The following is a 14,787-nucleotide window of genomic DNA, read 5'->3' as shown; positions in this document are numbered from 1 at the left end:
ATTTATATTTAACAAAATAAAGAAATTTAATATGAAATCTTATCAATAATAGCAAGAATATAAGGTCTTGCTTTAATTCACATAGAATGTCCCACCTGGAATATTTGTTTTATAATTATAGTACTTGTAATTATAGTCATATTTACTCAAAATTCTATATTTGATCATTATATAAGTTGTAATTCGAAGCCCTCTTAGTCAAAAGTTATTGCTGTGGTTATTGTAAGCCCTTAATAATAAATTCAAAAGAATATTATTATAAGTAGTCTATTAAATTCCCTGAAAGGTTCACAGCACATTTTTTGTTGCTGGAAAGGGGTCTGCAGAACAAAATTGTTGGGAACCCTACACTGTGTTATCAAATATGAAAAAAGACCATTTTTCACAAGAAATGAAGGTTTTAATCAATTCTTATGCAAATCATCTCCACAACCTTTCAGCATTCCAGCAAAGCTGCTTTTTATAGCACTACATCTTACCAAATCTTCACTCTTGACAACACAGGTAATTCTAGCCCTCGTAATGATCCCAGTACATAAGATAACAGTTGGCTTCACAGGACACTTTCCCTTCCAAAGTATAGAAACACTGCTCACAGAGCTTGTTGATACTGCTAGTAAACAAATTCTTGGGAAACTCAACACAAACCTAGTGCCTTCCTTTATTAACACTCACATCCAAATGGGCACTGTAAGTACTACCACAGCCCAATATTAAAGATAAACCATGGAACAACACTCAAATGGATTTTTAAAATCTTGGAATGTAACAAGAAGAAAAGACCTTAAAGACCACTTCCCAATCAGATCCACATCATGTTTTCTCTACTCTCACCTTAATCCCCCAACTCCTCTCCAAGGAAACCTTGAAATCCACTCCTGAAACCACTCTAGATTCTATTAAGTGAATAAAAGTTCACCTTATTTATATCTCCATATTCTGCTTCTCCTCACAAGTATGTCTCTTCTTTCAGATGTTCTTTATGTGTGACACTTTTCCCATTAAAATAAAATTTCTTGAGGGTCAAGGCAGTCTTTATTACTTGTATTTGTATTCCCAACCTAACTTATCTTTATTTGTATCCTGAGCATTTAGCAAAGTTCCTAATACATAAAAAATGCTTAACAAGTGCTCTGTTTCTTCTAATTCCTTAATACAGACCCCCCAACTCCTTAAGGGCATTCTTGCATGTTTTTAAGAAGTGGAAATGGATGGCTAAATATAAGTAGGCATTAAATTAAAATTAAAATTTCCTTAAAGACAAGTGGACTTAGCATAGTGGATTCTAACTAGTATGGCCAGAGCACTCTGTTGGGTTCTACAGCATGGACACCTCTCCATCGTGCTATAGAAAACAACTCATCTCAGTTCTTCTACTAAAATAGGCTCCTGGCCTAGCCTCACCTCCTTATATGTTCTCCACTCAATTAAATCCATAATCTAAATCTCATGAAAGAGTCCTTAGGAAAGTCTCAAGACTAAATGAAGCCAGGAAAGTGATAAATGTTGGTGAGGATGTGGAAAAGCCAAGATGCTAATACACTGTTGACAGAGCTGCAAACAGACAATCATTCTGGAGAGCAATTTGGAATCATGTCTACAGGGCCCTAAAACTGTATATACCCTTTGAACCAGAAATACCACTACTAGGTCTGTATCTCTAAGAGATCGATTGGGAGGGAAAGGGCCTATTTGTACAAAAATATTTATGGCAGTTCTTTTCATGGCAGAGAACTGGAAACTGAAAAGATATCCATCAATTGGGAAAGAGCTGAACAAATTATAGTATATGGTGATGATGGAATACTATTCTACTATAAGAAATGACAAACAAGATGACCACAAAAAAACCCACACATTTAAGTATGGGTTTCAAAAAGGTACATAATAAACAGAAATACATTTACCAAGAAAATCTTTTGAAAGTACTTTATCATTCTAAATATTCATACATTTCAAATTCAAAGACAAACTACTGCCTGATACTTTTAATAACCAAATGAAATAGCTTAACATTTGGTACTATGCCCAGGTCTCCATTAGCAAAGTGGAAATTTTTTGTAATTTATATTTGCCTCAGTTCTCCATTCACTATTCTAGTAAGACATGGCCCAAGCCTTTTCTGAAATAATTGTATATGTGCATATATATGTATACATATCTTAAACACTTGTTGGTTTTCATGGGTTCTAATTTATTTTCAGGTTAACTCAGGTTATGAGTCTTCATGAGTAACATAAGGAACAAAAAATAAAAATCTTTTCATTACTAATCAGATAGTTTACTTCTATATATGAGACTAGCACAGGGCTTGACAAATCCACAAAGATGGGCTACCATGGCATCTAATGATTTCACCATGGTGTTAATATTTTAGAAAGAATTTTACAGGGAGCTAGAGTAGGGTGATAAATTTTCCCTGCTTGTGGGAGTCTGGGCTTTATGATCACAAAAAACTTAAAAAGAATTCCATGGTACTAGCAGCCTCATTAAGTGCTGGCTATAATGAGTTCTTATCTGGTCATTATCAGCCACCACTCTAGATGCTCCAGTTGAGATGTAGGATTCCCTCCCACTCTGTATTTGAAGGAAGGGGTAAGCAGAAAGGCTTCTGAAAACCAGGGCTTTAAGTCCAGGTATCCTAGCCAAGAATGCTTGGCTCGTCCTTTGATTCTTTAAAGGGGATGCTTCAAAATTGTAGTGGTAGCCTCTGGTGATCTTAATTTGAATGCTGACCTGAAAGTTGGGAATCAGTAGTCTTTTGTTAATAGGCATAAATTATTTCCTTCCTATACTCTGACACTACTTTGTAATTTGCAGGATTTTGGAGGATAGCAAAAAAAAAAACTAAACTCAAAACAAAGTGGGTGCCAACTGATTCAGAAAGAGTTTTAGCAAATTATAGTACCTGAATTTAATGCAATATAATGCAGCATGAAATGATGGAACATAAAGTATTCAGAGAAACATAGAGAAGTACATGAATTGATGCAGACTGAATAAATACAACCAAAAGAAATTAAAAGATTACTAAAGAAAAGTCAAATTCTATAACTGAACTGAATCTGTCTGAGAGAACAGAGAATGAAACATCTCTTAACAGAGAAGCTGGGGAGTACAAAGGCTGAATGTTGCATATTAGGGTCAGGTGTATTCAGTGTACTGGATACTTTTATTTGACTTTTTCCTTTTCTTTTTTTAACTTTTCCCTTAATAGTTCTTCAAGGAGGAGTTCTATCCAGTATGATAAAAGGCATCAAAAAATGTTCTTGTTTTTAAAGAAAATAGCTTGAAAGACTGGTTCTAGATCTAAGGCAAATTTGCCAAAGCCTTACCTATAACATTTAGAAACTCACAACACAATCTTCAGAGAGCAAGTTGTACAAGTTATCAACAACAAGAGGACAGGAAGAGTCAGATAATTCTTCAGAAGGGTACAAAGTAGAAACTGAAAGGGAATTGGAATATTCTCCTATTCAACACAACTGCTACTATCAATCCTAACCATGCCATCTTCATCTATCTACCACAGGGATTTGGGAAGAAGAGAATAAACAGCAAGGCAAAAGAAATAAGAGAAGGAAAGTGGAAGAGTGCTCCAGAACATTTTGTTACTAATCAGAATGTTAAACAATCAAATTAATAACAGAAGAGCTATAACCCAATCCTATTTTGCTTCAAAAACATAATCAATTCACATTCACTGCATAATGAAAGTCAGGCAAGATGAATTAAAGGGTCATATAGTTCCAACTAGAGTTCAGTATTATACTATGTATATATCATGCACAAATTATACTGGCATAATCATCATTGATCATTTAATAGCATGGTATATATTTTGATTTAAATAGGTTCCTACCCAAACCAATCATTCCCCTAAGAGGGTCCATCAAATCCCAGTAAATTGAAAAGGAAGTGGAAATCTTGAATCTGAGATTTCTGAAAGAAGTGCCTCAAACCTGACACTGATCACCTTCAAGATAAGGAACTTCATCCTACAGCCATGAACTAAATTTAAAATTCATTTGCAGATTTGGGGAATGGTTATGGGAAGGCTAGTGCACTATCAGTAGCTTTATAAATCAATACAACTACTTTGGAAAAGCAATTTATAAACATGCAAATAGTTACTAAAATGTACATACCTTTTAAACCAGAAATTCCACTACCATGCATATATTCCCAGGAGGTCATATAAGATAAAACTCCTCCTATACACCTAAAGCACTCATAGTAACACTTTTTTTTATAATACTAAAGAACTAAAAACAAAATAGATGTCCATTAAATGGGAAATAGATAAGCAAATTGTGGTATGGAATATTATTGTGCTGTAAGAAATATGATCAATCTGGAGAAGCATAGAAAGACTGATGAAGAGACTTCTAGTGAAATAAGCAGAACCAAGAACACAATATAAATAATAACTATGACAATGTAAATGGAAAGAACAACCACATGTGCAAAAATCAAAAGTAAATAAATGCTCATCTTGTCTCAGACATTTCTTAGCTGTGTGATCCTGGGCAAGTGACTTAATCCTCTCTACCTAGTCCATGCCCCTCTGTCAGTTACTACTAAGATAGAAAGTAAGGATTTAAAATAAAAAAAGTCAATGTTGCATTGTTTGTGGTGGCACATACCTGTTTCCTAGAGAAAGGGGTTGGAGAATCTCTTTAAGCCAATTAAATGTCTAAACTAAGTCCATTAGACTAAGAGTTCCTTGAGAACTGAGACTTTCTTTTGGCTTTCTTTATAATCCCAGGTCTTTGCACCCCCTGGCGTGCAACAGGTGCTTAATAAATGTTAATGAACTGATTGAATTAATATGGTGAGCCTCAGGAGCAGGGGGCTACCTAGTTACTGATTGAATTAATATGGTGAGCCTCAGGAGCAGGGGGCTACCTAGTTACCTAAGAAAAGGCAAAATGGCCCAGGTCAGAAATAGAGCAGGTCAAAATGCTGATCAGCACTGGTGTCTGGCCTGAATAGTCTCTGAACTTCCAGCCTGAGTGAGAAGAGGGGAGCCTCAATCAATTTAAAAAATATATTTTAAAGTGAATGTTACAAAAATTTAAAGAACAAGTATGACTCCAAAGAAGAGATACTAGAAGATACTCTCCATTCATCTAAGGAGGTGGTTCATGGATGTGGAACATTGCATGTATTTCCAGACAAAACAGACATGATTATTTTCTCTCAATGTCCTCTTTTTCTTTAAAAAATATTTTTATATTAGGTGGGTCTCTGGGAAGAGGTAGGAAGAGGAACAGTAGGGTAAATTCTAGTAAATTTACAAAAATTGTAAAAGCAAATAATATAAATAAAAATGTATTTCAAAAAATAAAATTCATCTGTAGTAATAGACTCAAGCTGGGATATCTCTAATAATAGTCTTTTGCCCAGATAAAGTAAGGGATTATGATGTAACTCTCATTAGCCAATAGTTCATTGTGTTATTTTTATAAAAAGCAGGAATTCTCACTGAGGCTAGAGACTTGAAAGATCTAATGACAATATCGGGTGGGAATTCTGATAAATATAGTTCCAATTATAGATTGGGCCCCCTGGAAAAACCCCCAATAATAAATAGTTATAAATATATTAATTAAAAATAACAAGAACAATAAAAACCAAACAGCTGGTATTATCGTCAGGTTTCCTACTCTCTCTTTACTTAGTATCATAACTAAGTCTAGTCTTAGAGGGCCTTAGAGACCTTCATTTTGCAGATGAGAAAGCTAATGCCTAAAGAACTTGAAGGAATTGCTGAAAGTTACAGGGATAATGAGTGGTGTTACGGTCAGTATTTGAATTCATGTCCCTTGAGTCCAAATCTAGTTCTCTTCCCAGCTCTACTTTTTCTATTTTACTATGCTTTTTCTCCCCAACTTTCTTCCTTCCTTGAATACCCTCTTTTCAACAAGAGTCCCTATTAGTTTTACTGGTTCTTGCCTCTTCTTTCACTTGTGTCTTTATTCCCTTGTTATTTAAGCTCTTCCCAGACATTCACAGAAAGCCCAATAGAAGAAGCCTTTTGTGTAGGATCCCCTCACTCATGGGCAGTTCTGAAAGCAGCAGGTGCCTCCCCAAAGGCTCCTTTTGGATCTTAAGCCTTTATCCCAGTTGCTACTAATCCGGATGTCTAAGTTTTAAACGCTGTTAACCTAAATCTGAGGCAAAAGTATGACTTCGTTACAATCCATTTTGTACTTGGGGAGTGTGGATGTGGAGGAAGAACCCCAATCCTTATCATTCAAAAGCAATTTCCTTGAAACATTCACTGAGCCCAATTCTCTGATTCCTTTTATTGAAAGCCAGCCTGTGTTAAGGACATAGGATGAAGCTTCTTTTCTCCCCTCTTCCTTTTAACATGGGCTGTATATAAATAATGACACTAAGAGCTAGCCTAGCTCCCAAAGTGAATGTGGTAGAATATAAGCTGGGCAGAAACATTTACATTTAAATTTAATAAAATAATATTTAATTTTATTGGGATAAGGACCTGGCATACTGTCTCCCTCTCCCCATCATCCCCTACCCTTCTTCCTCTGTCTCTCTGTCTCTCTCATACATACTTTTTTCACACATACTTTTTTTAAGAAAGATATCAACTAAGAACCTTTTGATTGATTGTTATTTATCTTGATGGGCCTCTTTGAATTTGTGTTTACAATGTTCCAGACACATAGACATCATTTAAAAAATGCTTTTTGAACTGGTGATTTGAATAGAATTTTATCTCAGCATCTACTTGTGTTACAGATGAATGCTACCGACATACTATGTAAATGTTTGAAAATTTTACACTTTTGGTGGACCGAAGGCAAGAATATGCTTGTTGGGACTGTCTCATTGGCTCTCCTGACTCATTGTTCATCTGGGAGGCAGACACATATTCACCTCAATCCAGACTGTGAGACCACACACACAGCTCCTGTGAATGGCCATAAAGCATTGGAGAGACAATTTAGCATCAAGTCGTGGAGTTATAGTGATCCTGCATAGAGAAACATCTATATAGTAGAAAGAAGCTCAGAAATTCACAGGAGGTAAAAATCCAAGACTAGTGACAACAATAAACCCCATAGACTCAAATATCTACACACATATGTATAAAGTGTGAGAAATAAACTGTGTGAGCGAGAGATTTTAATGCAAAGAGTCAAATTCAATCTCACAGGTATCACTGAGATAGTGGGAGAAGTCTCAGGACTGCAATATGACTCCAGATGGGTATACTTTATTCATTAGGCTCAAGCTAAATTAATGAATAAGGGAGAGAGCAGCATTGTGTATTAAGGAGATATACTGTATCCACAGAAGAGAAACGAGAAGACATTCCTCCTACTCTTGGCAGAGGTAGGGGTCCATAGGTTTCCCCTGTGACTACAGAACATTCAATATGAGGTTGGACTTTTGATATGTTGGCTAGTTTTGTGGAACTAGATTTTTTATTTCTTATCTTTTGAAAAAGTCTTTGTTATAAAGGATGTCTCTTGGAAGGGATAGAGAAAGAGAATACATTAGGAAATGTAGGAGGTATAAATTCAAAAGGGAGCAATACATTTTTTAAATAAGATATGAACATGTATGAGAATACAGAAATCTGAGAAGAGAAACATGACGAATAATTTAGACTAGACCAATTGTGGGTATAAAGTAAAGGTCAATTGGGCAGAAGAATAAAATAGACAAGGTCTTAGGAATACAAATCCCAAACTAATCCAAGGCATAATATTATAGTGAATGAGAACTTCGATGACCTACATCTTCTTGGATGCTTCCTCTGCCAAAAGGAGAACAGCTAATAAATTCTTAGCATACATTAATGACAATTTCATTCTGCAATAGGCATAGCATCAAGTCTCATCAGTATTCTGGTGGTCTTTCTCGAGACGTATTCCAGCTTATCAAATTCTAAAATGTAGCACAAAAATCTAGACATAATACTCCAGCCTGATCACTATGGAATGGGACATGCACCATTATGTCTCTCTTAATGCAGCCTTGAATTCATATCAGCTCATTTGGCTTCCACATTACCGTCATAATGGATAGCATAAAGAATGTTGGGAGTGAGGAAGACACTGAGAATACCGAAACAGTCCTTACCCCCAAGTAGCTTGAATTCTAATAAGAGAAGAAAATGAATATGTCTCTGCAGAAGGAATATATGAAATAAAGCTGAGTCCATCAGCAAAAGCCAGCATTTATTTAGCTAGCACTTTAAAGTTTACCAAATACTTTGTGGTTGTCTCAGATGATCCTCACAAAAACCATGGGAGATAGATGCTATAATTATTCCCATTTTACAGATGAAGAACTCAAAGCAAAAAGACTAAATGATTTGCTTAAAGCCACACAACTAGTAAATGACCTGTGCAAGATTCTGCCTGCAAGTACATTGCTCTAAGTCACAAGCCAACAAGCCTGAGGGCCACTGACTACTCCTGTACTGGGCTCCTTATGCCACAAGCAATCAAGAACATCAACCAAGAAGCCTTAGTCCCCTAAACCAAATTGAGGAAAGTTGCATTGCCCTTTTTATTTAAAGACCCTTACCTTCCATCTTGGAATCAATACTGTGTATTGGTTCCAAGGCAAAAGAGCTGTAAGGGCTAAGCAATGGGGGTCAAGTGACTTGCCCAGGGTCACACAGCCAGGAAGTGTCTGAGGCCAGATTTGAACCTAGGACCTCCTGTCTCTATGCCTGGCTCTCAATCCACTGAGATACCCAGCTGCCCTTTTCTTAAAGGAGGGAAAAAAAAGAAACGAAGATAGCCATGCATGGAAGGGGCTTTTTTCCAAAGTCTCATAAATACTACTCCTATCACAGAATATGTAAAGAAATGTCTGGTAAGAAGCTCCTTAAGAACAGAGGATAAAAGAAGGGAATAAGCATTTATTAAGTGCAACCTGAGGCAGAGAGAGGTTAAATGACTTGTCCAAGCACACAGCTGGTAAGTAAGTATCAAAGGTGGATTTTACTCAAGTCTTCTTGACTCAGACTTATCCACTGAGCAACCTCGATAATTTGTAATCAAGTACATTCTATTTGTGACATAAATAAAATTGACCAATGAAGATCCTGACCAAAAAAGAAAGCAAAAACCCAACAACCTGAATCTAATGATTTTCCTGATTATCTCCAAAACTATCTTAAAATATAAACACTTTTGGTGTAAAGTAAATAAAACATTTGTAAAGTTAGCAAAACGTGTTAATTATACTGAATCAAGATGGATGAATACTAAGGAAGCATTGACCAAAGAAAACAGCTCTATGACTTCCTTCACAAAAAGTGTGACCAAGAAAACAATAATAACAATAACAATAAAAAGCTCTAACAGTTCAATTTGCTTACATGTTTTTGAAAACAAAGGCTAAGACTTCTCTTATTCCCCTCTCAAGGGAGGTCTCCTGGCATTACTGTACAACAGTAATTAGAGCCATCCACAACAGTGGTGCTAAAAAAAATAATCTTTTAAAAGTATAGTGGCAGGAGCAGCTAGGTGGCTCAATGAATATAAGCCAGGCATGGAGAAAGACCCAAATCTGGCCTCAGATGCTTCCTACCTATGTGATCCTGGGCAAGTCATTTAACCCCAATTGCCTTGGAGTAACCTTTCTTCTGGCTTGGAACCAGTAATTAGTATTGATTCTAAGACAGAAAGTAAGAGGGGTTTTTTTTAAGTATAATTGCAAATCATGGATATTTCACTTCTAATTCTATCAATTTTAGAGGGCTTCTTTTATTATTATCATTATTATTATTTAAGTCCAAAGGACCAAGGACACATGAGAAAGATATGTTATATATACTAGAGAAGGATCAGCATATATATCCACATAAGATGGCTATATTTCCACCTCAAACCTTACTGCATCAATTAAGTGATCAATAAGCATTTGATCATACACATAATATGTGCTGAGAAAGAGCGGGCATAAAATAATGAATTGAAAGCTGGTCTTCAAGCCAAGAAGACCTGGTTTCAAGTTCTACCTCTGACACAAACTGACTGTATACCTCTGGGTAAGTCATTTACCATAATCCTCATGAAAAGCCTATTAAATGCAGAAAAGTCACCAACCTGCAAGGATAGAAAAAGCCACTTATCAGTGAAATCACAAGTCCAGTCTATGTCCATATTTGATGGGCTGGACACGGGATACAAATAAAGTGAGGTGGTCCTTGCCTTCAAGGAGTCTACCTTCTGCTCTATGGAAAGGGAATGGATAAAACAAAACATGTTCATAAAGTAGGCATAGAATATATACAAAGTATAAAGGCAAAAGGGTCACATTAATTTTTTTGGGGAATGTAAAAAACTGGGGCATGAGTGTAGGCAACATGGAAAAAAAACACAGAGAAGAAACGGAAAATTAGGGAGACAGAGTGGATGATCAACAGGACTAGTCCCAAGAAGAGAAAGAGATAGGATCCAGAACATAGAGAATACATGAACAACTAGTGGTGGTTAGAACAGCAAATTCAGGCATGAGTATGGAAAATTGGGAAATTTTTTTTAACCCTTACCATGTGATTTAGAATCACTACTGTGTATTAGTTCCAAGGCAGAAGAGCAATAAGGGCTAGGCAATGGGGGTTAAGTGACTTGCCCAGGTTCACATAGCTAGGAGGTGTCTCATGCCAGATTTGAACCTAGGACCTCCTATCTCTAGGCCTGGCTCTCAATCCACTGAGTCACCCAACTGCCCCCTGAAAGTGGTTTCTTAATGAAGCTTAAGTGGGGTTTTCAATTCCAAAGTACAATACAAGGAAACATGGGGGGGGGGAAGAGAAAGAGACAGAGAGAGACAGAGACACAGAGAGAGAGAGAGAGAGAGAGAGAGAGAGAGAGAGAGAGAGAGAGAGGGAGGGAGGGAGAAGGAGACAGAAAGACACAGAGAGACAGAGACAGAGACAGAGACAGAGAGGAGAAAGAGAGAGAACACATTGTAAAACAAGCAATTTTTATTGAGGGGAAATACAATAAGTGGCAATCAAGGAAAATGGAAATAGGTCCACTAGGGAACTAGACACCACAAACCTGTAAAGCCTAGTAAGTTTTTAAAGAGTTTTTATCTCAGTCAAGCAGGATCAGGCACTAGAGGAGGGGAGCAAGGACCTAGAAACTGGTATTAATTCATCCTGGAGGGGCTAAAGAATGGCAAAGAGATTGGAAACTCCTACCAAATTAGCAGCTAGTCAGTCAAATGAATAGCATTTTTTAAGCATGTACTATGTTCTAGGCATGGTTTTAAATCCTGGGGTACAAAGAAAGGCAAGGAGGAAAAAAAGAGTCTAATAGAGATGACACGTAAACAATTTGTACAAACAAGATACTTATAGGACAAATTGGGGGTAGTCTCTGAGGGAAAGCACTATAATTAATGAGGATTGGGAAAAGTTTCCTACAGAAGGTGAGATTTTTAACTGGGTTTGAAAGAAGCTAGGGAAGCTAGGCTAGTTGATATTTAAACTTCCCACCTTGGAAGAGGGGCTTTCTGCTTTTACTGCAGGACTCATTTTGACAGAGAGATTCAAGGGAAGCCTTTTCCATAACTTCATGAGGATGGGGAAGCTACTGAAGTCCCTACAAATAGATTTATATTTAACCCCCCTGGACCCATTCAGAATGGGTATTAGCATTTTGTTCAATTAAGTTAAGGTCAGCAAGTATGTATTAAGCAAATACAAAGTACTGTTCGGTTCTTGGTGCTAAGGATACACAGAAGAAACAAATAGCCACTCTCCTCAAGGAAATGACAAATCTATTGAAAATGAGGATGGGATATGACCAAGTAATTCTAATGCACAATATGTACAAAGAGATATGAACTCTGATTTCATTGGTAACTTATGGGTAACTCCTGGATGAGGAATTTCTTCTATCAATGCAAGTTGGCACCTACTATGAAATATTTAGTCTCAGAAAGTTGCCTCGAGATTAAATGATTTGTGCTGGGTCTGCATATCAGCTAGTATGTGTCATAGGTAGGACATGAACTCATTTCTTTCAGGCTCCAGCCCAGCTCCCTATATACCCGACAGGTTGTCTCTTCTGGGTTAAAATTAGCAATAAAAATGCTATGAGATGATTAAGAAGAAAGAAATGACTTTTATCTTAGGTGGAACAATGATGTATCTATCATAGGGGAAGTGAGACCTTGGTTGCACCATATAAAGGAAGTACTGAAGTTCAATAGGTAAAGATGAGAAGGGAGAGTTCATTAAAGAGATGGGAGAACAGGGCCATTGATATCAGAGAGGCTGGAATAAAAATGCACAATGAATAGTTCAATTTGGCTAACTCATAAAGGGGAGTAATGTGACAGGAATGGAAAGGTAGATTGAAGCCAGAATATAGAGAGCTTTGGGTGTTAAGATAAGGAATTTCTAGTTTATTCAGTACATAATGGGTACCAATGGAAGTTTTCTGAGAAGGAGAGCAGTATGATCACAGCAGTATAGTAGGAAGGTTATGCAGACTGCCTCGAGAAGGGCAGATTGGAGAGCAGAGTATTTGGAGACAAGTCAGGAAATTATTACAATAGATCTGGTGAGAGATTATGAGATATTGAACTAGAGGGAATGGAAAGGAAGGGATATATGTAAAAGATTTATAGAGATGCAGAATCAACAAGACTTGGCAAAAGGATGCATATAGGAAGTGAAGATGGGGAGTCAAGGATGCCTAACTTTGGATTCCTGAATGACTTGTTGGATGGTAGTATCAACAGATATAGAGAAGTTAGGAAAGGGGTTAGATTTGGGGGTGGGTAGGGAAATGATGAGTTTATATTGAACACACTGAATTTAGGTTGCTAATAGAACATTCACAAAGAGATATCCAGCAAGTAGTTAGAAATGAGAGAATTAAAGCTTCCTGTTAAGATGGAAGGGTGAAAGAGGATAGAAGGACTAAGTTCTCCCACAAATACTCTAACAATGATCTTTTAAAAAGGTACCAGATCAAAAAAACGATCAAGAAATCGTAGGAGAAAGAAACATCCAGCCACTTCCTTCATTCAGCTTCAGATTCCAAGAAAAGATAAATAGACAATGCAATAGGAAAATTGCCCGAAAATCAGAATGAACTTATGTAGTGAAAAAGGAAGGAAGAAAGCAGAAGAATAAGCACTTTAAAATGTTCTCTCATTTGAACTTTGGTGAACAAGTCAAAAGCCTACAGAAGCCCAGGCTCAGAAAGTGCAGGGAAAGGTTGATTCTAAGGGGATGGAAACAGGGTGAGAAACCAACAGAAAAAGAATCAAATTATGTCAGAATTAGAAAGGACCTTGGAAAGTCATTTTGTACCTAACCAAGAAAGAATCCTCTCTACAAATGATCATTTAGCCTATGCTTGACAGCTTTCAGTAAATGGTAATCCATTATTTTTTGAGCCAGCCCATTCAACACATAAGCAGCTCTGGAAGTTCTTACTTATATCAAATCTAAATGAGTCTGGATATCTCTACATATTATTTAGTAAGCACAGGCTTACACTGAGTAGGCAGTCATAGGTTTCCATAAGTTAAAGAATCTATCCATTCCATACTAAAAGCTTTTCTCCTGGGACCTTTAAGTTACTCCTTTGTGAATCTCTCCAAGCATCTGAAAATCATTCACTAATTAAGCCTCCTGGTGCTACATGACCTCATTGTGCCCATCATTAATAAGTATTATTTGCTTGTTCCCCAGGACTCCAAAAGTAAATATATATTTCCCTAGCACATTAGTTTTTCAGACAGGTTTATTTCCATGCTTGAAATAAATTGTGTTTATTCACAAGATAGTTAAGATGACTCAAATTCCCTGTGAACAATTCTATAGTTGAAAGTAACTATGGAAAGTTAGAAGTAGTACTAAGATTGAATTCAAAAGACCTGAGTTCTGAGTTCTGGCTCTGATTTTTACTAGTCATCAGGCAAACTACTTGGTCTCTTATAAACCTTGGTTTCTTCATCTATACAATGAAGATAATAGCACTTGTTTCATCAACACCTCACAGGTTTGTTGTAAAAATGAAATTGTGTGTATAGACACATATAAGTGGATGTTTATGTATATATGGTAAAATATATGGATACATGCATATACACACACAGCCTTCTGAAAAGCATTATATAAACATTATCTACTTTTGTTATCTTCTCTTTTTGCCACTACCCAGAAGACTCACAAGAACTCAAGAACATATTAATGAAATAAACATATTTAGACACAAAAGGTCTAAGTAGTTTTTTTAATTTTACAAAATTATGAGGGCAGCTAGATGGCTCAGTGGATTGAGAGCCAGGCCTGGGGATGGGAGGTCCTAGGTTCACCAGACTCAGATACTTTTTAGCTGTGTGACCCTGGGGGAGTCACTTAACTCCAGTGGCCTACCCTTGACCATTCTTCTGCCTTGTAACTCATTCTTAGTATCAATTCTAAGGCAGAAGGTAAGGGATTTTTAACAATATGAATTTATTTTCCAATCCCATTATAAGCATCAGCCTCCCCTGGACCAGGCTCTGAAGGCATCACTATTTTCCAGGTTCTTTCCCTGTGGAGCAGGAAAATCAGCTACAGGGACCAGGGCTGCTCTCCAGGGACTTGTGTAATATTTAGAAATTTGTTTAGAAATATAATATTAGTTTAAAAAAGATTATTGGTGTGGTCACATTTATAAAATAATTAAATTTCCCCTTAGAAAGTACAATATTATATGCACCTCTAGTAAGAGATTTTTAGAGATATAAACTGATTATGTGGAATGATTCACTGTGGAG

General features: G+C 36.7%; 1 protein-coding gene across 2 annotated transcripts in view; it reads right to left on the bottom strand.

Annotated features, from left to right (window-relative positions):
• The window catches only part of MOB3B (MOB kinase activator 3B), a 251,259-nt gene that overhangs the window by 204,105 nt on the left and 32,367 nt on the right, over positions 1 to 14,787 (bottom strand). The window contains exon 1 of one of the 2 annotated variants that reach the window (XM_007498098.3): positions 4,647 to 5,018. The exons of the other annotated variant lie outside the window; for it this stretch is intronic. The gene's annotated coding sequence lies outside the window, so the exon portion shown is untranslated. Of the gene's footprint in view, positions 1 to 4,646; positions 5,019 to 14,787 lie in introns of those variants that run through there. 2 annotated transcript variants of the gene reach the window in all.

Source organism: Monodelphis domestica, chromosome 7 (genome assembly GCF_027887165.1).
Source record: "Monodelphis domestica isolate mMonDom1 chromosome 7, mMonDom1.pri, whole genome shotgun sequence".
NCBI classification, from domain to species: domain Eukaryota; kingdom Metazoa; phylum Chordata; class Mammalia; order Didelphimorphia; family Didelphidae; genus Monodelphis; species Monodelphis domestica.
The sequence above is the reverse complement of the archived record's forward strand: the minus strand, read 5'-3'. Positions and strand labels throughout refer to the sequence as shown.